A 22,012-nucleotide genomic window follows, 5' to 3' on the forward strand; every position below is an offset into this window, starting at 1 on the left:
TAAATTGACAATTCGACCTAAATTTGTCTACTTGTTCAGTGCCATACCAATCAAACCGTCAAAACATTAATTTATGGAACTTGAAAAAGATGACAAAATTCATCTGAAGAACAAAAGCTCAAGAACATTAAAAAAATGAATGGGAAAACAAAAACAAAAGATGGTGGCTTATCAGTACCAAACCTAAATTTACATTATAAAGTACTAGTCATCAAAACCATTTGGTACTAGCTAAGAAATACAGTGGAAGTTCAGTGGAACAGATTAGATGCACATGACAGAAAAATCAAGGCCTATGGCAATATAATATTTGATAAATCCCCACAATCTAGCTTTTGTAATAAGAATTCAGTATTTGCCAAGGCTATCATTTCTAATACAATAGGAACATTGGGAATTGAATGTAAACTGTTAGCACTACTGTCTAGCTAACCAGGTTGCTTATACCTTCGGAATCCAATGCTTAACGTGCAACAAGAAAATTGGATTTACACACATATATTGTATCTAGGTTATACTGTAACACTTGTAAAATGTATGGGATTGCCTGTCATCTAGGAGATGGAATGGAGGGAGGGAGGGGAAAAGTTGGAAAAATGAATACAAGGGATAATATTATAAAAAATTACTCATACATACATACTGTCAAAAAATGTATAATTATAAAAGTAATTAATAAAAAGAAGAAAAAAAATAGAATTCAGTATTTGATCAAAAATGCTGTAAAGCAATATGTTAGAACATCAACATAGATCCGCATCTTACACTCCATGCAGAAAGAGTCAAAATGGAGACATAATTTGGTCAGAAAGGATGATACCATAAAATAATAGAATAAGAAGGGATTATTTACCTATTAAATCTTTGGAGAAGGGAGTAATTTATGACCAAAGAAGGACTAGAGAATATGATTAAAGGCAAAACTGGACAACTTTGATTACATTAAATTAAAAAGGTTGTGCATACACAAAACCAATGGAAACAAAATTAAAAGTAAAATACAAAACTGGAGACAATCTTTATAGCCAATATTTCTGATACATGTCTCATTTCTAAAATATATGAAGAACTGTGCCAAGTTTATAAGAATACAAATCATTACCCAGTTGATAAATGGTCAAAAAATATCAAAAGACACTTTTCAGATGACAAAATTGAACCCATTTATGCTCATATAAAAATGCTCAAAATCATTATTGATCAGAAAAATGTAAATTAAAACAATTCTGGGTGCCACTTCGCACCTGTCAGATTGGCTAAAATGACATGAAAAGATAGTAATAATCCTAATATTTTATTGTACCATGCTCAATATTGTACCTATCATGTACCCATTTTATTCTAATTTTGGTATGAGGTGTGAAATATGTCTATGCATATTCCAGATACAATATATGTATGTGGAACTGGATTTTTTTGTTGTTGTTACAAAGGAAGAATTGAATTCAGAAAGTAAAAATAACCTAAGAAGAAAAACAAATATGCAAACAGTTTACACTCATTTCCCATTGTTCCTTCTCTGGGTATAGCTGATTCTGTCCATCATGGATCAATCAGATCTGAGTTAAATCTTCTCTTTATTGAAAATATCCACTTTCATCAGAATATATTCTCATGCAGTATTTTTATTGAACTGTATAATAATCTCCTGGTTCTGCTCATTTCACTCAGCATCAGTTCATGTAAGTCTCTCCAAGCCTCTCTGTATTCATCCTGCTGGTCATTTCTTACAGAACAATAATGTTCCAAAACATTCACATACCATAATTTATACAATCATTCTCCAATTGATGGGCATCCATTCATTTTCCAGTTTCTATCCACTACAAAAAGTGCTGCCACAAACATTTTGGCACATATAGGTCCGTTTCCCTTCTTTAGTATTTCTTTGGTTTATAAGCCTAGTAGTAGCACTGCTAGATCAAAGGGTATGCACAGTTTGATAACTTTTGGGGCATAATTCCAGATTGCTCTCCAGAATGGTTGGATTCTTTCACATCTCCACCAACAACGCATCAGTGTCCTATTTTCCCACATCCCCTCTAACATTCATCAGTATTTTTTTCTGTCATCTTGACCAATCTTGCAGGTATATAGTGGTATCTCAGAGTTGTCTTAATTTGCATTTCTCTGATCAGTAGTGATTTGGATCTTTCATTTGAGTGGAAATAATTTCAATTTCGTCATCTGAAAATTGTCTGTTCATATGCTTTGACCATTTATTAATTGGAGAATGGCTTGATTTCTTATAGAGTCAATTCTCTGTCTATGAGGCCTTTATCAGAATCTTTAACTCTAAAAAGGTTTTCCCAGTTTGTTACTTCCCTTCTAATCTTGTTTGCATTAGCTTTTTTTGCACAAAAGATTTTTAACTTGATGTAAGCAAAATGTTCTATTTTGTGATCAGTAATGACCTCTAGTTCTCCTTTGGTCACAAATTCCTTCCTCTTCCACAAGTCTGTGAGATTAACTATCCTATATTCCTTCAATTTATTTATGATCTCGTTCTTTATGCCTAAATCATGGACCCATTTTGATCTTATCTTAGTATGTGGTGTTAAGTGTGAGTCCTATGCTTAGTTTCTGCCATACTAATTACCAGTTTTCCCAGCAGTTTTTGTCAAATAGTGAATTATTATCCCAAAAGTTGCGATCTTTGGGTTTGTCGAACACTTGATTGCTATATATATTCACTATTTTGTCCAGTAAACCTCACCTATTCCACTGACCAACTAGTCTATTTTTTAGCCAATACCAAATGATTTTAGTGACTGCTGCTTTATAATATAGTTTTAGATTCCGTACAGCTAGGCCATCCTCATTTGATTTTTTTTTTCATTAATTCCCTTGAAATTCTCAACCTCTTGTTCTTCCATATGAATTTTGCTATTATATTTTCAGGTCATTAAAATAGTTTCTTGGGAGTGTGATTGGTATAGCACTAAATAAATAGATTAGTTAGGGAGTATTGTCATCTTTATTATATTCACTCAGCCTATCCAAGAGCACTTCCTATTTTTCCAATTATTTAATTCTGACTTTATTTTTGTGGCAAGTGTTTTGTAATTTTGCCCATATAATTCCTGATTCTTGAGAATATAGGAATAAATGGACTATTCCTTAGAATAATCAGGAGCATATATTTAAGACCGTCAGTAAGCATAATATACAATAGAAATAAACTACAACCTTTCCCAGTATGATCAGGAGTGAAACAAGGTTGCCCACTATCACCATTACTATTCAATATAGTACTAGAAATGCTAGCCTCAGCAATAAGAGCCGAGAAAGAGATTCAAGGAATTAGAGTAGGAAATGAGGAAATCAAACTATCTCTTTTTGCAGATGACATGATGGTATACTTAGAGAACCCCAAAGACTCTGGTAAAAATCTACTAGAAATAATTCAAAATTTCAGCAAAGTGGCAGGATACAAAATAAATCCACATAAATCCTCAGCATTTTTATATATCACTAACAAAATACAACAGCAAGAGATACAAAGAGAAATTCCATGCAAAATAACGGTTGATAGTATAAAATATTTGGGAATATATCTACCAAAGGAAAGTCAGGAATTATATGAGCAAAACTACAAAACACTTGCCACAAAAATAAAGTCAGATTTAAATAATTGGAAAGACATTCAGTGCTCTTGGATAGGCCGAGCGAATATAATAAAGATGACAATACTCCCCAAACTAATCTATTTATTTAGTGCTATACCAATCAGACTCCCAAGAAACTATTTCAATGACCTAGAAAAAATAACAACAAAATTCATATGGAAGAATAAAAGGTCGAGAATTGCAAGGGATCTAATGAAAAAAAAGTCAGAGGAAGGTGGTCTAAGTGTACCTGATCTAAAGCTATATTATATAGCAGCAGTCACCAAAACCATTTGGTATTGGCTAAGAAATAGATCTGTAGATCAGTGGAACAGATTAGATACAAAGGACAAAAAAGGGTACATGTATAGCAATCTAATCTTTGACAAATCCAAAGATACCAACATTAGGGATAAAAATTCATTATTCGGAAAAAACTATTGGGAAAACTGGAAATTAGTATGGCAGTAATTAGATATGGATCCACACTTAACACCATATACCAAGATAAGATCAAAATGGGTCCATGACTTAGGCATAAAGAATGAGATCATAAATAGATTAGAGGAACAGAGGATAGTCTACCTCTCAGACCTATGGAGGAGGAAGGAATTTATGACCAGAGGAGAACTAGAGATCATTATTGATCACAAAATAGAAGATTTTGATTACATCAAACTAAAAAGTTTCTGTACAAATAATACTAATGCAAACAAGATTAGAAGGGAAGTAACAAACTGGGAAAATATTTTTAAAAGCAAAGGCTCTGAAAAAGGTCTCATTTCCAAAATATATAGAGAACTGACCCTAATTTATAAGAAACCGAACCATTCTCCAATTGATAAATGGTCAAAGGATATGAACAGACAATTCTCAGATGAAGAAATTGAAACTATATCCACTCACATGAAAGAGTATTCAAAATCACTACTGATTAGAGAAATGCAAATTAAGACAACTCTGAGATACCACTACACACCTGTCAGATTGGCTAAGATGACAGGAACAAATAATGATGAATGTTGGAGAGGATGTGGGAAAACTGGAACACTAATACATTGATGGTGGAGTTGTGAAAGAATCCAGCCATTCTGGAGAGCAATTTGGAACTATGCCCAAAAAGTTATCAAACTGGGCATACCCTTTGCCCCAGCAGTGCTACTACTGGGCTTATATCCCAAAGAAATACTAAAGAGCGGAAAGAGACATATATGTGCCTAAATGTTTGTGGCAGCTCTTTTTGTTGTAGCTAGAAACTGGAAGATGAATGGATGTCCATCAGTTGGAGAATGGTTGGGGAAATTATGGTATATGAAGGTTATGGAATATTATTGCTCTGTAAGAAATGACCAGCAGGAGGAATACAGAGAGGCCTGGAGAGACTTACATCAACTGATGCTGAGTGAAATGAGCAGAACCAGAAGATCACTGTACACTTCAACAACAATACTGTATGAGGATGTATTCTGATGGAAGTGGAAATCTTCAACATAAAGAAGAGCCAACTCACTTCCAGTTGATTAATGATGGACAGAGGTAGCTATACCCAGAGAAGAAACACTGGGAAATGAATGTAAATTGTTAACACTAATATCTGTCTGCCCAGGTTACATGTACCTTTGGAATCTAATGCTTATTGTGCAACAAAAAAATGGTATTTACACATGTATTGTATCTAGGTTATAATGTAACACAAGTAAAATGTATGGGATTGCCTGTCATCGGGGGGAGGGAATAGAGGGAGGGGGGGATAATTTGGAAAAATGAATACAAGGGATAATGTTATAAAAATATATAATAAAAAATTATTTTAAAAAAAGTTTTTGTACAAACAGAACTAATGCAGACAAGATTAGAAGGGAAGCAATAAACTGGGAAACATTTTTACATCAAAAAAAAAAGTTCAGTAATCTCCTCTAAAATTATAATCAATCCTTGGCTTTTCATAACCTTGGTGATGCTCTCTAAACATTTTCCTTGAACAGAAGGTGTTTGCCCCATTTCACTATAAGAGATTGCTGGTTTAGCCGTTAACAAGTTAAGTTCCTTATTTATCTATTAGCACGCTCACTTAATCTTTAACAAAGTTTCCTCGTTACTCACGGTTCTGGGTCAGAGAGACTAAGATCTGGATGGGAGGCTTTTTCACTGGAATCAGGACCGTGTCCGGGCACAAAATTGCGAAGGTCTGGTCTAGCTCCTCTTGTCAGGATAAGCAAAAGTCCTTGCCCCACGTTGGGCGCCAATTGTAGCGAGCTGTTGTCTCCAGAAGCTGCTGGATCGCTCTCTGGGAAGAGATCTGCTGTGTCTACTCAAATCTCTCAGACAGATTCTTCTTCTTGTAGCGAACCGTTGTCTCCAGGCAGTTGCTGTTAACTCTTGTCCAGCGAAGTGACTTCCCTTCCTGCAGAGAGCCCCGTCACGCCTGATGTAATGCAGAGACTTCTCCTTGAATCCTGGCTCTGAATCTCCTCCAGCTCTTATCCTTCTCCAGGCAGACTGACTTTCCAGGCCCACTGTTGCCTTTTTTATCCTCCCAGAGAATGGGCGTGGGATAATGCAAGGGCTTCTGGGAAGAACCACTTCAGCCAATGAGCTTGCTCCTTCTATCAAGTCAACCTGAGTTCTCACCTTGTAATTGTCCAGACAACCTGAATTCTCACCTTGTCACTGTCCAGACAACCTGAGTTCTCACCTAGTAATCCTAACATTCTGGTATCATTCTGCTTCAATCACAACACAGGTTGTCACCGCCCCCTCTCTTCCCAGGAAGGCCAAGAGCCCTTAGCAGAGCCAAACCAGATGTTGTCTGCAGGAGCCCTCTGGGGTAATACCTCACTCAGAGTTCAGAGTTTCCACTCAGGAAATAAAAGATACATAAAACCTTAACAATCACGAGTAGCAGAATTTAATTTTTTTTTAAAAAAGGATAGTAATCGTTGATATCAGATAAAGTCAAAGCTAAATTAGTCTTAAGTAAAAGAGAATAATAGGGAAAACACATTATAGGTCTGCTTTATTAATCAATATTAAAAAACTAGAAAGATAAGGTTGGGATATTATTGTGGTAGAGGCGATGATGAATTGGTAGATTTAGAAAGACATGGAAAGACTTGGTCTTATGAAAGATGATGTTACCCACCTTCAGAAAAACAGAGGACAAACAAGCATAGTATAATCTTACAGAGATGCATATGAATGTATGATTCTAGATATCTATATGTATGTGTTTATAGACATAAATATCTGTGCTTAATTGTAGTTTTCTTGAGGGAGTGGGAGGAGGAAAGAAAAAGAACAAAGCAAAAAGTACACAGCAGAAAACAAAAGGAAAGCTACAAGGAAGCAAACATGGACAAGTCTGAACCCAGTGTGTAGAATTTATTATATCGACTCTCTTGAAATGGAAATGGATGTCTCACATTTTGAATCCTCTTATGTTCCACTATGTACATAGCAACTTTTTTTGTTTTTTTTGACACAATTTAACTTTAATTTTACTCATTTAAAACAGGAATTTATCAAAAATCCCAACTTCTTAACTTTTCTAGAGATATTTAAATACAAAATATTTCAAAGTAAAATAAATTAACACAAATAAAAGATGTAAAGGTTAGGATCATTTAAACATAACAATTTTGTATAAAGTCAAGTTTAACTCAGTTCTTCTGTGTATGATGGGGGTGAGAATTAGCTTTTGGAAAGTTATGAGGGACTCCCTTCAGTACTTTTTTTTTTTTAAATTAGGGGGTAAGGATAAGGAGAGGGAAGGAAAGAATGAGGAATTTTTTCCTCCATTCTCCTATTGGAGTAGTTCTATGCACAGATTTCTTATCACACAGAAACTTGGGCTTTGTAAAAAAGTTCGGGTCATGGCCCAGGATACACAAAGAGGGTGTGGTGGGGTAGCACTGGGAAGGATGGAGCAATTTTGTCATGGCATTCTCTGGCTCCTCTACAACACCCCAGAGCTGGCCTTTCTAATGTGCTGATTTTCAATGCATAGAAAAAGCTTTTCTTGGCTGCTGGGTGTATGGCTGTGGCTGAGTGATTATCTGGAGGCAGCCAGGCATAAGCCCAGCCGCCTTGGAAAATTTGGGAAGGGAGTAGAAACTCTTCTCTCCTCTCTGTGGTCTAGGAGTACATTGTTATGTAGTCCTGAGTTTGGAGGTGGGGGTGGGGATGGAAGTGGGACTCTGTGAGATTTAGTATCATATCCTTAAGAAATGCCTACAACCACCCTGGGGAAAAAAAATCCAACACACTTTTGTTAAAAAAGATTTCTGGTACAACTTTGCACTGTGATATCTATACCAGGGCATTTAAGCTAAAAACAAAATCAAAAAACCCAAAGAGAACTGAATAAAATCCTCAACATCCATCAAAGCATAGTAACTAGTTTAGCTGATGAGAGTTACTTCTAAAGCATCAAACTATATTCCTCCAATTTATGTCTTCTGGAGAAAAGTTCAAATTCAGAAAAAACAAACAAAATACATTTTACACATATCAGTTCCGCTATGACAGAAACAAGGAGATCAATTTTTCATCTCCATTAATTTATCTTTGGTAATAACTTCAAAGCCATTACATTGTTTATCTAAGCAAAAATAAGTGCTAGAGATGTTAACAAATTTCTTGATAAACTCTAGCCCTTGAAGGCTAGAGAGAGGTTTTATAAAAAATACACTTCACAGCCAGAAGATTACTGCTGTCTAGCTTCTTGAACATACTAAATTTGATATCCCAAACTTAAAACACAGAATTAAAGAGGTTTCAATTTTGTTCTCAATTCTGAAAATTGACCACAATTGAAATACAACAGATATATTTTTTAAACTAGTTTGAACAATCTCTGAAAAACTTAAAATCTAACTCGATTTGTTTATTTCCAAACTAAATTTCGAAAGAAGGTGCAATAACAAATGTATACACACTATTGATATATGATAAACATGTCAAGACTTCTACCCTTAGGATTAATTTTCAGAAGGAAAAATTACTAGATCATTTTTGTTTATGACCAACAGACTCTTTAAAAACCACAACAAAATATCTACTTACTGTAATGTCTTTTTCTTAGCTGTCTTCCCTGCTAAAGACCTGCACTGAACAACCTTCTCCATTTAAAGAAAGTTAAACACTTTCCCAGTCCAAAATGTAATGACATTCATTGCTTGTAACAGTCTTGCCTATTCTTCAGTGCCTGCCTCATCATTTGTTAGATTTCTTTTCATACTTTTCTTGGGTGTACCGCTTCCTTGGAGGAGAATAACTAACTCTTCTCTGAGACTGGAAGTTGTGTTTGTACAGATGAGTTCTGTGTTTCTTTGGGTTTTCTTCTTTCCGGTTCTGACTTGGCTCAGGTTCTTTATTGTCTTCCTTCTGCTCCTGCTCTTGCTCCTTCTGAGAGGGTAATGTATTCTTAATTGTATTAAGCAGAAATCTTTTATTTGTACCAGCAAGAGGACACTACATCCACCCCATAGGCCCCATTGTCTCTGCCTGGGTTTTTCCCCGTTTAGCTTCCTTAAGAAGTTCTTCTTTTGCCTTCCTCTCCAGTTCCTCGTTCTCTTTCATGGCGCGGTCGAGGGCAGCTTCCGGGCTCCTCAGGTGGTGAGGGCGGCCCTGGGGATGTGCCCCATATCTCGGTCCCAGCGGGTTGAGCAGGAAGGAGCTACATAGCAACTTTTTCTTCATCTTCTTAAATTTTTTTTAGAAAATTCAAATATTGTAAGCTCCTTGAGGGCAGGGCTATCATTATTTTTCACATTTATATCTCTAATACTTAGAACAGTACCTGGTACATTGTAGGGGTTTAATAAATGTTTATTGACTGACTGACCCTCACCATTTATACTTTTTTATATGACTCTTAATGACATCAGATTTCTGAGATCTTATTTCTTTTATCTCATTCTATTAACATATAAATCATGCTTCTCCAAATATTTCCTTCCTATTAAATAAATGTGTCTGTACATCTTTCTTTTGATGTCTGTTTCTTATCCAGAAATTTTTCTGATCATAATACTCATATAGTCTGAAAAATTTTAAATTGACTTTTTTATATTTTCCATATCAGTTTTTTTTATAATTCTTAAATTTTAATTTTTTTTAAATTTTGTTTGGATATTTCTTGTTATCTTATCAAATTGCTATTCTCGGACCCATTCTAGCTATCGGGACATTGAGTGAGGTTTTCCACGGTCAGTTATAAATTATCTGTTTTCCTTGCCACTTTTACCTCCCTAGACTTTTCATCCTGTATCTTATTTCATTTCCTTTATTTCATGTTACTAAAGTCCCTGCAATAGTTTTTTTCTCTAAAGCTTGGAGAAAAGGCTTTATTTCTCTTGGACTTACTTAGGAGGATGTCACTATCCTCTTAAGGAGTTTGGCTCCTGAACTTCTCCCAAAACAAAATATTTCATTATGTCATTAAGAGATTTCTTTTGTTTGCCCAGTAGAGACTTTTTACATTAGATCAAGCTCTTCAGATCAATAGTGTGGGCAAGACTAGCTTGGCTCTCAGTAGAATAGTCCAGACGTGATTCTTCCTTCAAGGGCTTCTGGGACTGCTTTGATGTCAGTACTCAGACCACCTTCTTGTCACATGGCTCTGGGAAGTCTCCATTCCATAGATTCTGCTCGGGTTCCCCTCACCTTGTTGCTGAGCTCAGGGAATACTTCCAAACTAACCTGGACAAAACTTGTTCTTGCTTTTCGGGTAGTGAACTCTGTGGGATACAGAGTGTATATGGGGCACACTCAAAGCAGTTCTCAGGGCAAGTTTTATGTCTCTAAATAGCTATATGAATAAAATACAGGAAGAGTAGATCGATGAACAAGGCATGCAATTAAAAAGCTAGGAAAAGAACAAATTAAAAACCACTAGTTAAATACCAAATTAGAAATTCTGAAACTTAAGGAGAGATTGATGAAATTGAAACTAAGTAAACTATTGAACTAATAACAAAAGCTGAGAGTTTTATGGAAAAAAAAACTAACAAAATAGAAAAACCTTTGGTTTCTTCATTACTTACTCTAATTCCTTTAATCTCTTTCTCAACTCTTATTGCCCAGGCTAGAGTTTCTAATACAATATTGAATAGCAATGGTGATAGTGGGCAACCTTGTTTCACTCCTGATCATACTGGGAAAGGTTCTAGTTTATCACCATTACTTATGCTGTTTACTGCCGCTTTTAAATATATGCTCCTGATTATTTTGAGGAACAGTCCATTTATTCCTATACTCTCAAGTGTTTTTAGTAGGAATGGATGTTGGATTTTATCAAATGTTTTTTCTGCCTCTATTGAGATGATCATATGTTTTTTGTTAATTTGATTATTGATATAGTCAATTATGCTAATATTTTTCCTAATATTGAACCAGCCCTACATTCCTGGTATAAATCCCACTTGGTCATAGTGTATTATCCTAGGGATGATTTTCTGTAGTCTTTTGGCTAATATTTTATTTAAGATTTTAGCATCAATATTCATTAGGGAGATTGGTCTCTAATTTTCTTTCTCTGTTTTCAACCTCCCTGGTTTAGGAATCAGTACCATGTCTGTGTCATAAAAGGAATTTGGCAGGATTCCTTCAATCCCTATTTTTTCAAATAGTTTATATAGTGTTGGAGTTAATTGTTCTTTAAATGTTTGGTGGAATTCACATGTAAATCCATCTGTTCCCGGGGATTTTTTCTGAGAGCTGTTAATAGCTTGTTCTATTTCTTTTTCTGAAATAGGACTATTATGACTATTTACTTCTTCCTCTGTTAATCTGGGCAAGTTGTATTTTTGAAGGTATTCTGCCATTTCATTTAAATTATCGAATTTATTGGCAGACAATGGGGCAAAGTAACTCCTAATTATTGTTATAATTTCCTCTTCATTCGTGGCAAATTCTCCCCTTTCATTTTTAAGTCTAACAATTTGTTTTTCCTCTTTCCTTTTTTTATTCAGATTTCCTAAGGGTTTGTCTATTTTGTTGGTTTTCTCATAGAACCATCTCAGTTTTATTAATTAATTCAATAGTTTTTTTTTTAACTTTCCATTTTATTAATCTCTCCTTTTATTTTTAGAATTTGAAGTTTTGTGTTTGTCTGGGGGTTTTAAATTTGTTCCTTTTCTAGCATTTTTAGTTGTAAGCCCAATGCATTTACCTTCTCTTTCTCTGTTTGATGCAGGTAGGCCTGTAGAGATATAAAATTTCCCCTTATTACTGCTTTGGCTGTACCCCATACATTTTGGAACGATTTCCCATTATTGTCATTTTCTTGGGTGAAGTTATTAATTATGTCTATGATTTGCTGTTTCACCCAATCATTCTTTAGTATGAGATGATTTCATTTCCCATTATTTTTTGGTCTATTTTCCACTGGCTTTTTATTGAATGTAATTTTGATTGCATCGTGGTCTCCAAAGGGTGCATTTACTATTTCTGCCTTACTGCATTTGATTTTGAGTTTTTTATGTCCTAATATATGGTCAGTTTTTGTATAGGTTCCATGAACTGCTGAGAAGAAAGTGTACTCCTTTCTGTCTCCATTTAGTTTTGCTTTTTGCTGTCTCCATTTTAGTTTGCTTGCTTTCTTGCCTATCTGCCCCTTCACTTGATATCTATATTTCCCTTCTACTTTATTCATCTCTTTTGTCTTCATTCACTTTTTGGTTGTCTTCCTTATCTGTGTGCCATTTGCAGATGCCTCTTTATAAGATTCCAGAGTCATTTCATTTTCATACTGCTGGCAGAACTCATTGATAGGAAGGCAGAGTTTGAAAGAGAGCCCAGCCCTGGAGTATTGCCTACTCCTTTAAGCCTTTAAGAAGAAAGAGGGATTAGAAATAATTCAGAGTTTTAGCAAAGTTGCAGGATACAAAATGAATCCACATAAATCCTCAGCATTTTTATACATTACCAACACAATCCAACAGCAAGAGATACAAAGAGAAATTCTATGCAAAATAACAGTTGATAGTATAAAATATTTGGGAATATATCTACCAAAGGAGAGTCAGGAATTATATGAGAAAATTATGAAAAAGCATTTAAATAAAATCTTTTTTTTTCAAATATTATTCTCTGATGTTACTGCTTCAGCGTTTTCTGTATATATTTCTGACAGTATGCAAAATAGGTAGAGTCAATCCATGTTAATTTGGAAGTAATTCCAAATTATTGATACTATATTAACATTTCCTTCATTTGTGCATATGGCTTTTACTTACATGATTGTGATCCCATGTTGAGACCAGTTGACCATTCTCACATGGAGAATGAGAGTAGGACTAAGAGTCAAGGAAAGACTATCCTGAAACAGAGTTTACAAGGTTTATTTAACCCAATTCAGATATGTCAGCATTACACTCTGGAGGTTTGCTGCCACTTACTTCACTGAGATTAAGAAAGCATTCTACAGGGTGTGAGACATTTGCCAGTTCTGTGACCCTGGGACATTCCCATGACTATTTTCTGCCTTTCTCTGGTATAGTTCTGACGTCTACCTCAAAGGTTTTGTTTGTTTGTTTTTCGATCAAATAAGTTAATACCGTTGAATGCTTAGCACAATGGAAGGCACTGGTAACTATTAATTTTTGCTTAATTAATACTTCCTTCTTTCCTTTATTCTTTATTGCTAGATTTCCTCCCACATTCCCTCCTACCTTTCTTGTCAGAGTAAAATCAGGAATTACTTATTCAAAGGAAAAATCATTATTCGATTTCCCCCCCCCAATCTAGCCTATCTTGATAAAGAACCTCGTTATTTTAATGCGTAGTTTAAAATTTCAGCTCCTGACAATCCTAGAAAACTTGTGAGGACTCCAAATTTGACTGGAATTTCCAAGTGTAATTTCCAGTTTTGGGGGAAGTACGTTTTTATTAATCCATGCGAAAAATATTGTTTGTCTATGTGGATTATTTAAAAACTCATTATTTCAACCAATCGAATGACGGTTTCATTGCTCGTGCATTGGAAATCCTTATTGCATACAATTCCAAGGGTTTCAAAGGGAACAGCATCTATTTAAGTTCTCCTTCTTTTGAACAATTTAAAATTTCTTCCTAAATCTCTTAGGGTTCTGTGTTTTGTTCTTAGCCCATAAATTAATGGAATCTAGGGCTCTTTCAATTTCCAAATGAAAATATCCATCAAAAGAAATCACGATGTAAGAGGAGGGAGTAGGACTCCAATCAGCACATCTTGCCCTTCTCATTAACTTCAGAAAAGTAAAGGAGAATCAGGAGGAGCTATGTCTTGTAGGCCAGCACGGTAGGCCAGGGGAGGTGCCCATTTTGGGGAGATCCGGCCGGCCAATCACAGCTACGGTGATCATAGCGAGGCTGTCTCCATTGTCTGCGGTGGTGAGTATGGGGGGGAGCGGCGGGAGAACTGGAGGAGGCCTCCAAAGCTGGGGAAGTTTCGGGGAGGGAGGGAAGGGTTCAATGGGTGGGCTCTTTTTCAACTTTGGGGAAGTCATTGCCCAGGATCCCCAGGGACGTGGCCTTCATTTGCTTTGAAAAGACGATGGTCGCCCCGGGGATTTGTTCCCTTCTTTAGATCTCAGCCTGTAAGTCTGCTCACCTGCTTAATCCCCCTTTTTCTCTTTCCCAGGCCAAGGGCAAGAACGGAGAATGCCCCTGGTGGCTGCTGCCTTCACAGGAGGCGCAGGATGCGGAGACACAGCGGCCACCTAGGTGCGGAGCCGAGGGAGCTGGGAGGGCAGCGGGAGTGGGAAGGGAGACCCGAAGGCCGAGATCCGCGAGCGTTCTTCCCCGGCTCCGAACTCGAAGACGGGGTGGCCGTGGCAGGATCCGGTCAAGTACAAAGCAGGGCCGCTGAAGGGCTTTCGTAGGGAGGGGTCCTTGCGCCTCCTTTCTCCCCGCGGTTCGTCCCAGCACAATGGCAAGATTTGGAATCGGCCTTTCGACGTCCCGAGCTCGCAGCCGAGCGCCAGAGGTGCCACGGGAGGCCTTATCAAAATTGAGGGAAACTCCTGATGCCCTCTACCCTTTACCTCACAGTCTAGTGGGCCTTTCCAGAGAGAAGACATTACCAGTATGGTTGATTCTAGAGAAAGACATGCAGGCTGGGGGCAGCAATCTCAGTCCCTTTCCAGGAAGGGAAGCAAGAAGACAGTACCTTCAAGTATACTTCTCCAAAGTCCAGGCCGCTCCATCCGCTGTCTGTGCCTGGGAGGAGCAGTCCCCCGCGCCTGAGAGGAGCAGTCCCCAAGCCCGGTCTTTATTTGTGGCTGAGAGGGCCCTGGGCCTTGGTTCTCGGTGGGTGTCTCTTCTTGACATCCTGGGACTGCTGCACCTCTCCCACGCTTTCTCTTCTGACATCACCCTCTTGCTCCCGCTTGTCCCGTGTCCCATCCCCTCGGGGTGTGGGCGAGAGTGGGGTTGGAAAAGCATCCGAGCCATGGAGGTGGAGATCCTTCCCACAGCCAAGAAGATAGATAAGATGGTGCAGAACAAGAACGCGGCCGGGGCCCTGGATTTACTAAAGGAACGTAAAAATGGTCCCATGACTCTGGAATTATTGAGGTCCACAAAAATTGGAATATCGGTAAATAGTGTACACAGGCAGAGCACAGATGAAGAAGTCACATCATTAGCCAAGTCTGTCGTCACACGCTGGAAGAAGTCGGTCTCTGGGCCCTCCAAGACTGAAGAAACCAAAAAAGGGACCTGCTCACTCTTCCCAATGCAGGCCTGAGGCAAAACGAGAAAGGAGCTGCAGGAGCAAAGCAAAGGAAGAGACAAAGGCTTCTGATTCCTTCATTAAAGCTTTCCCCCGGGCACCAAGCACTTCAGGATCGGTTCCAATCAAGTGCCGAGAGTTGCTTGCTGCAGTCCTCAGAACTGGAGGTGACTACTTCGCTATTGGCGCCGATGTAGAAGAACTGGGCGCTCAGATTGAGGAAGCTGTATATCAGGAGTTACGGAACAGGGACATGAAGTATCAAAACAGGCTACGAAGGAGAACAGCAAATCTCAAGGATGCAAAGAATCCAAACTTAAGGAAAAACGTACTGTGTGGGAACATATGTCCAGATTCCTTTGCTAGAATGACTGCAGTCGAAATGGCTAGTGAGGAACTTAAAGAGATGTGCAGAAACCTGACCAAAGAAGCTATTAGAACACATCAAATGGCCCGGATGGGTGGGACCCAAACGGACCTATTTCGATGTGGCAAATGTAACAAGAAGAACGGTACCTAGACCCAGTTTCACACCCTAAGTCCTTATGAACCTATGACAACATATGTTTTCTGTAACGAATGTGGAAATGGATAGAATTTGGTTTAGAAGAAATTCGCCAGATACCTGGACACTTACAAAGGAAGATTTTGAATTAGCTTTAAAAACTAAGTCAAGAATCTAGTTTCCCTGCAAATGAGATTTTGAAAAGCATAAAAAAATCCTCGGGGTTAGTTTTTGTTTTTCTTTTTGTATTCTCTTGAAAACATTCTTAGAGAGTCAGTGTTAGGTCAGATAGTGTATGGTGTATGGTGTATGTTTAAACCTTTTTTTTTTTCCCCATTTTGATAACGAAGTCAACATTAAAGTTTTATCAATTTCAACTGTTGGTAACTTGTTTCTTTTTCTTCCAAATGGGAAATGAACTTTAACTTTTTTTTTAATCTGAAACATACACAAAAACGATTTTGCTTCTCTGTTCATGTGAAAGTGGAATTTGCATTTGTTTCTGTACTGACATGTTCCTACTTTATTAAAGGAGAAGAAAGATTAGTGTAATTTTGGGATTGCCAAATGTAGTGTGGTAAAGAAATCATATTTGGACAGTTGATCTAGTTTGTAGATACCATTTTCAATGAATCTCTCCCTTTGATCATAAGGACTGTTAATAAGCCTTAGTGATTAGATATTCTTTTGCATCTGTGACTAGCTGTGACCAATTGCAATTCTTGTACTTCTTAACTCTAAATTACTGCTCTTAATAGATCTTCCTTTGGGGAAATTGACTTTAAAGAAATTGTTTGTTAAAAGTGATCAATTGTCCTTTTTTCTTTGTTTGATAGCAGATTTTAAATTCAAATTTTAAATTTAAATTAAAAAAATTTAAATTTAAAATTTTAAAACATCCTTAATCTTGTTTTCTGTGTGATCTTGGGCCAGTCAATTAATTTCTCTCAGCTACAATTTCTTAAACAGTGAAAGGAAGATTAATAACAACACTTACCTCCCAACATACTTCTAAAGGTCAAATGCTGTATTTTAAAGCTCTTAGAACACGTATGGCACATAGCAAGCACAAAATAAAAGTATCCTTTCTTCCCTTTATCTTGTTTGATATTGGACATGTTTACTTTAAAAAAAGGGGTACGAGTTGTCACAGACTCTTATCTGTGGGAATCTGTAGAGCTCCAGTAGTGTCCCTATCTGGACAGAAAGAGCAGACATGGCTCCTCCAATAATAGCTATTACCTTGTCCTGCCTCTCACAGCTAAAATGTGGAGTGCAGGTCAGGCCCTGACCTGACAGCCACTGCAGGGAGCTCTCCAATGTCCTGCAATCCTCATAGTAGGTGTTGTAGATGTGAAACAACTGGGTAATGTTAGGGAAGAGCCGAGGGTCTCTGTTGATCTTCTCCACACAAAACATCAGGGCCAGAACCTGCAAGTAGTTTTTGTACAGCCACCTGCAGGAGTGGGGAGCAGATCAGAAGCTAGCAACAAGTTCCATAGAACTCAAGAACTTCAAAGAGACTCATTCTAAGATTAGATTATAGGGTCCAGAGCTCAGGCAGCCTGATATGTATCACAAACACCTCCTTTTTACATCAATTACCCCCTTCATTATTAACCTTCTTGAATGTTTGAGTGTAGATAATTGGTGGGGGAATTCTTGGCAATGTCTCTGGCAGGTACTAAGCACATAACAAATGCTTATTGACTGACTGATCGCCTGGGAGATGTGAGGAACTGACCCAGAAATCAGCATGAGTAACAAGGAAACTTTCTTAAAGAGCTAAAGTAGAATTTCAGCACAATGGGGCCCATTTTTAGAAAACAGCCTTCTGTTTCTGTTCAAGGAAACTGTTTGGAGAGCATTGACAAGGTTATGAAAAGCTTGTGATTTTAGGAGATCACTGAACTTTTAAAAACTGTGCAGGTCATATGTCCTTGTTTTTCTCTAGAAAAAGAATTGGATCTAGAGGAATGGGAATTAGTAGGGAGAGGAATTAAGTCAACACTACAATTCCAAACCAAACTTAATTTCCAAAGATACACTTCATACCTACAATTTCATCCAAGTGGCTTTAGTAATGTTAGATGAAAGAAAAAGATGAGACTATTGTAGGATTTTAAAACTTGCAGCAATTTATTGGATTTCTGGCACATGAACTAATGGACAATGGGCTTATGGACATGTATAAATTCTCAATTTATGATTATTTCATCATGTTATTTGTTACATCACTTCTAGCATGTGTCATAATACTATGCCTTCACGTAATTTCTGTAATTATAAGAAATACCTCCCATATTGATGGATTTAGGTTTCAAAGTCATGACCACCCTATGTTCTAAATCAAAAGAAAAGGGGAGATGTTAGGTGCTTAGTAGGAGCTAAGTCGGTCCTTAACAATTCTCTAGCTCAGGGTTCACATCTTTAGTTCACACCTTGAAAAGGAGTTTACACCTTTAGACTTCTGAAAAGGAGTTTAGCCCTTTAAAAGGAGCAAGCTCATTGGTTGTAGGAGTTCCCACAGGCCCTGGGAGTACCCACAATCCCATTCTCTGGGAGGATAAAAGGAGAAGGCAGTTGGTAAGGAAGCAGTCTGGAGTGGGTTAAGGACAAGACTTCCCAGGAGAACTTCAGGGAAGCTCGAGGAGATTCAGAGCCAGGATTGAGGAAGAAGAGGATTCCAGATTCAAGCTCTGCTCTGGCTGGAGGCTCCAGAAGAAGCCTGCTCGGGGAGAAAAGGATTTCAAGAAAAGAAACCTCCTCCCAGAGAAGGATTTAAATTGACGGACAAGAGAACACTACAGACCGGCCCTAAGGAGGACGTGGCCAGTCCAGCAGCGATGCTCACTCCCGCAGCCCCTCTAGGCCCTCAGGCGGCCATGCCATTGGCCGAGAAGGCCCCAGGCCCCAGTGCCGCCGGGCAGGACCGCCCCTCCCGGGGGCCCCACAGGGAAGGCGTCGGAGCTGAGAACCAGCCCCCGATGGGCTGTGCTCCTGACGCCCCGCAGGGCGCGGATCCCGGCCCTTCTCCTGTCTCGGCCCATCCCTCCTCGCCGAAGCAGCCCTCGGCGGCGGGGCACCAGCAGCCTCCCCTGGAGAACTGCGGCGCCGCTTGCTCCGGAGCGCTCCAGGTCGTCCTCTGCAACCATTCCCTGTGGCTCACGTTCCATCGGCAGCGGAACGAAATGCGCCTCAGCAGGCCGGGCCGGGCCATGTTCCCCTTCCTGGCTTACCACATCCGGGGCATGGAGCCCCGGGCCCGCTACCGCGTCTTTGTGGACATGGTGCGCGTCGACCAGCATCACTGGCGCTATGAGGAGGCCGGGTGGGCTCCGTATGGACCCGAACAGAGCCACGTTCCCGGGAACCAGGTGTATGCGCACCCAGACTCCCCCAACACGGGCGCGCACTGGATGGGGCGCGAGATCGCCTTTAAAATGCTCAAGCTCAGCAACGAGGAGCCCGCTGGCCGGAGCGCGCCGCGCGCCCTCCGGCTCCGGTCTCAGCACCGGTACCGGCCCCGGCTCCACGTGGAAGAAGTCGCCTGTGGAGACCAGGAAGCGCCGGGCGCCCCCTCCCGGAGCCACGTCTTCAGCTTCCCCGAGACCGAGTTCATTGCCGTGACTGCTTATCGCAACCGGGAGCTCATCCGCCTCAAAATCGAGCACAATCCCTATGCCAGGGCCTTCCGCACAGACGCGCCCTCGGCAGGAGCCTTGAGCGCCGGGCAGCCGCCGGGACCAGCCGCCGCCGCCCCCTCCTCAGAGGCGGCTCCGGACCCCGCCGGCCAACGGCCAGTGCCCCAAGAGCGCCAGGCCCGGGCCCGGGAAATCTGGCCTGGCGGCACCCTGACGGACTCGGAAGCTGCAGCCCCGGGGGAAAGGGCCCCCAAGAAGAGGCGTCTGTCTCCTGGGCCTTCAGGCAGCCCCGCCATGTCCTCAGCGAGGCCCCAGCGAGCAGCCCAGGCCCAGCGGCTGCCGGCTCCAGAAGCCAGCGCCAAAGCCTCCCCAGCAGCAGCTGCTGAGCGCCCTGGCGGCCTGCTGGGAACAGAAGAGGCCGCTGTGCAGGGGGGGAACAGCGCGATCCCCGCGGCCTGCTGGGCCATGCAGCAGCCCCAGCAGCCCCTGCACTGGGGCTTGGACTGCACTCCCAGCAGCCTGCAGACCTCCACTGCTCCACTTGCCGCGTCTTATGGCTTCGGTCTAGAGGGTCTGCTCGACCTCCTGCAGGAGCCCACATTGCCGGCAGAACCCTCCCAGGACAGCGGTGGGGACAGCCGCCCATCTCTACCTCTGCACCCTGTCCCTGGAGCCCACGGAGAGCCAAGTGTTGAAGAGCAAATCTGGCTCCTTCTGAGGCAAATAGAGCTGGAAGAGGCAGCCCTGGCTGAGGGAGCTCCCAAGAGGAGACGTTTATCTCCTGCTCCTGCAGGCAGCCAGGCAACGGGTTCAGGGAGGTCCGATGGAGAAGCCCAGGACCCGCTTCTTACAGCTGCAGCGTGCAGCCCCTCCACCTTCTCACAAGCAGCTTCTGAGGGCCCTGGCCACCTGCTGGGTGTGCAAGAGGCTCCTATCCTGGAAAACAGGAGCGGGATCCCTGTCCTCTGGAGTGCCCCCCAGCAGCCCCAGCCATCCTTGCATTCTTTCTTTTACTCCCCTCCCAGCAGCAGCCACAGCAGGTGTCTGCCAAGCTTGGAAGATGTGGCCATGGGGCCCCCCACTTTTCCACTTGCCATGCCTCATGAGCCCAGTCCCGAGGAGGCTCTCTTCTTCCTACTGGAGGCATCCGGCTGCCTCTCAGAAAACTCCCAGGGGACCAGGAGCGACTGTCTCCCCTCTGGGCCCTCCCAGCCAATGCATCCTGCCCCTGGAGCCCAAGAAGCCCAACGTCTGCAACAGGAAATCTGGACGTCTCTCACAGAGACAGTCTCGGAAGATTCACCCCAGGATCCAAGAATTTTGGAGAAGACACCTTGGTCTCCCAAGAATGACAGTGGCCAGGGCCCCTCTTTCCTCATCCCAGACTTTTCCTGGGATTCCCTCTTCTTGGAATGAGTAGCCCCTTGGTGACCTAGAACATTGAGAAGCTCACAGAAGCACACACAGACACATGCTGCCATGCATCCATGCTCAGATGCACACCCACTCACAGACACAAGGAGACACTCACACAGGTCAACTGGCAGCCAACAAAGAAGCATTCCTTTGGACTCCAACTGCAGGGGATGAGGGAGAGTGAGGAGGGCTTACCCAGTGCAATGGACAGTAGAGCAGATGGGCAAGGTCGGACTCAATCCATGTTCTGTCCAGAGCAGAGGACCATCTAGGGGAAAAAGAATCTCTTTTCTCTTATTGGTCCTGCCTGTCAGTGTTATGATTTGGTCTGGTGGATAGGAGGCCCACAATGCCTCTATGCACAGACAATTTTGCCACACGAACCCTAGCAGTACCTTGTGTTTCAATTTCTCCCTTTCCCCTCACTCCCTCCACATATGACCAGTTAGGCAATATATATGAAACATATTGTGAAATGGATGTTAAATCCAAGATATGCACCCATATGGATTAAATCATCTCACTGCCCGAGAAAAATCAAATCAAAACCAAACTGAGAAAGAAAATAAAATGCCACCATGCAACCACAAAAAGAATGAAAATGCTATGCTGTGATCCATGATCATTTCTTACAGAATGGCAATATATCATATAATAATATAATATAACATATAATATTATATAATAATATAATTTTATGTAACATAATATATCATATATCATAGAATTTCTTATACAATGATAAAATAATATATAATAGAATAATAGAATATAAAATAAAACAAAATAATGTAATGTAATGTAACATAATATAACATAACATATAACATAACAGTATAATATAATATAATATGTCATAGTATGATAATATATCACATTCCTTTTTCCTACCTCAGATACCTCAATATATATTAAACAAAATTAACTGAAGAGATATATACTATCTTTCCATATGGAGATAAAACAAAATTCTAATTCAGGAAAAAATATTGCAGGCAAATACAGAAAAGTATAAATTTAACTTGCCCAGATGTCTATGCAAATCAGTGAAACAATCCAACAACAATAAAGTGTGGACAAGACGAGAAAAAAACCGAATTTTTTGTCTATAAGAAACATACTT

General features: G+C 40.3%; 1 pseudogene; it reads right to left on the reverse strand.

Annotated features, from left to right (window-relative positions):
* Positions 1 to 8,688: 8,688 nt before the first annotated feature.
* On the reverse strand, positions 8,689 to 9,254 carry LOC141564731 (protein POLR1D-like; annotated as a pseudogene).
* Between the last annotated feature and the right edge of the window lie 12,758 nt (positions 9,255 to 22,012).

Source organism: Sminthopsis crassicaudata, chromosome 3 (genome assembly GCF_048593235.1).
Source record: "Sminthopsis crassicaudata isolate SCR6 chromosome 3, ASM4859323v1, whole genome shotgun sequence".
NCBI classification, from domain to species: Eukaryota; Metazoa; Chordata; class Mammalia; order Dasyuromorphia; family Dasyuridae; genus Sminthopsis; species Sminthopsis crassicaudata.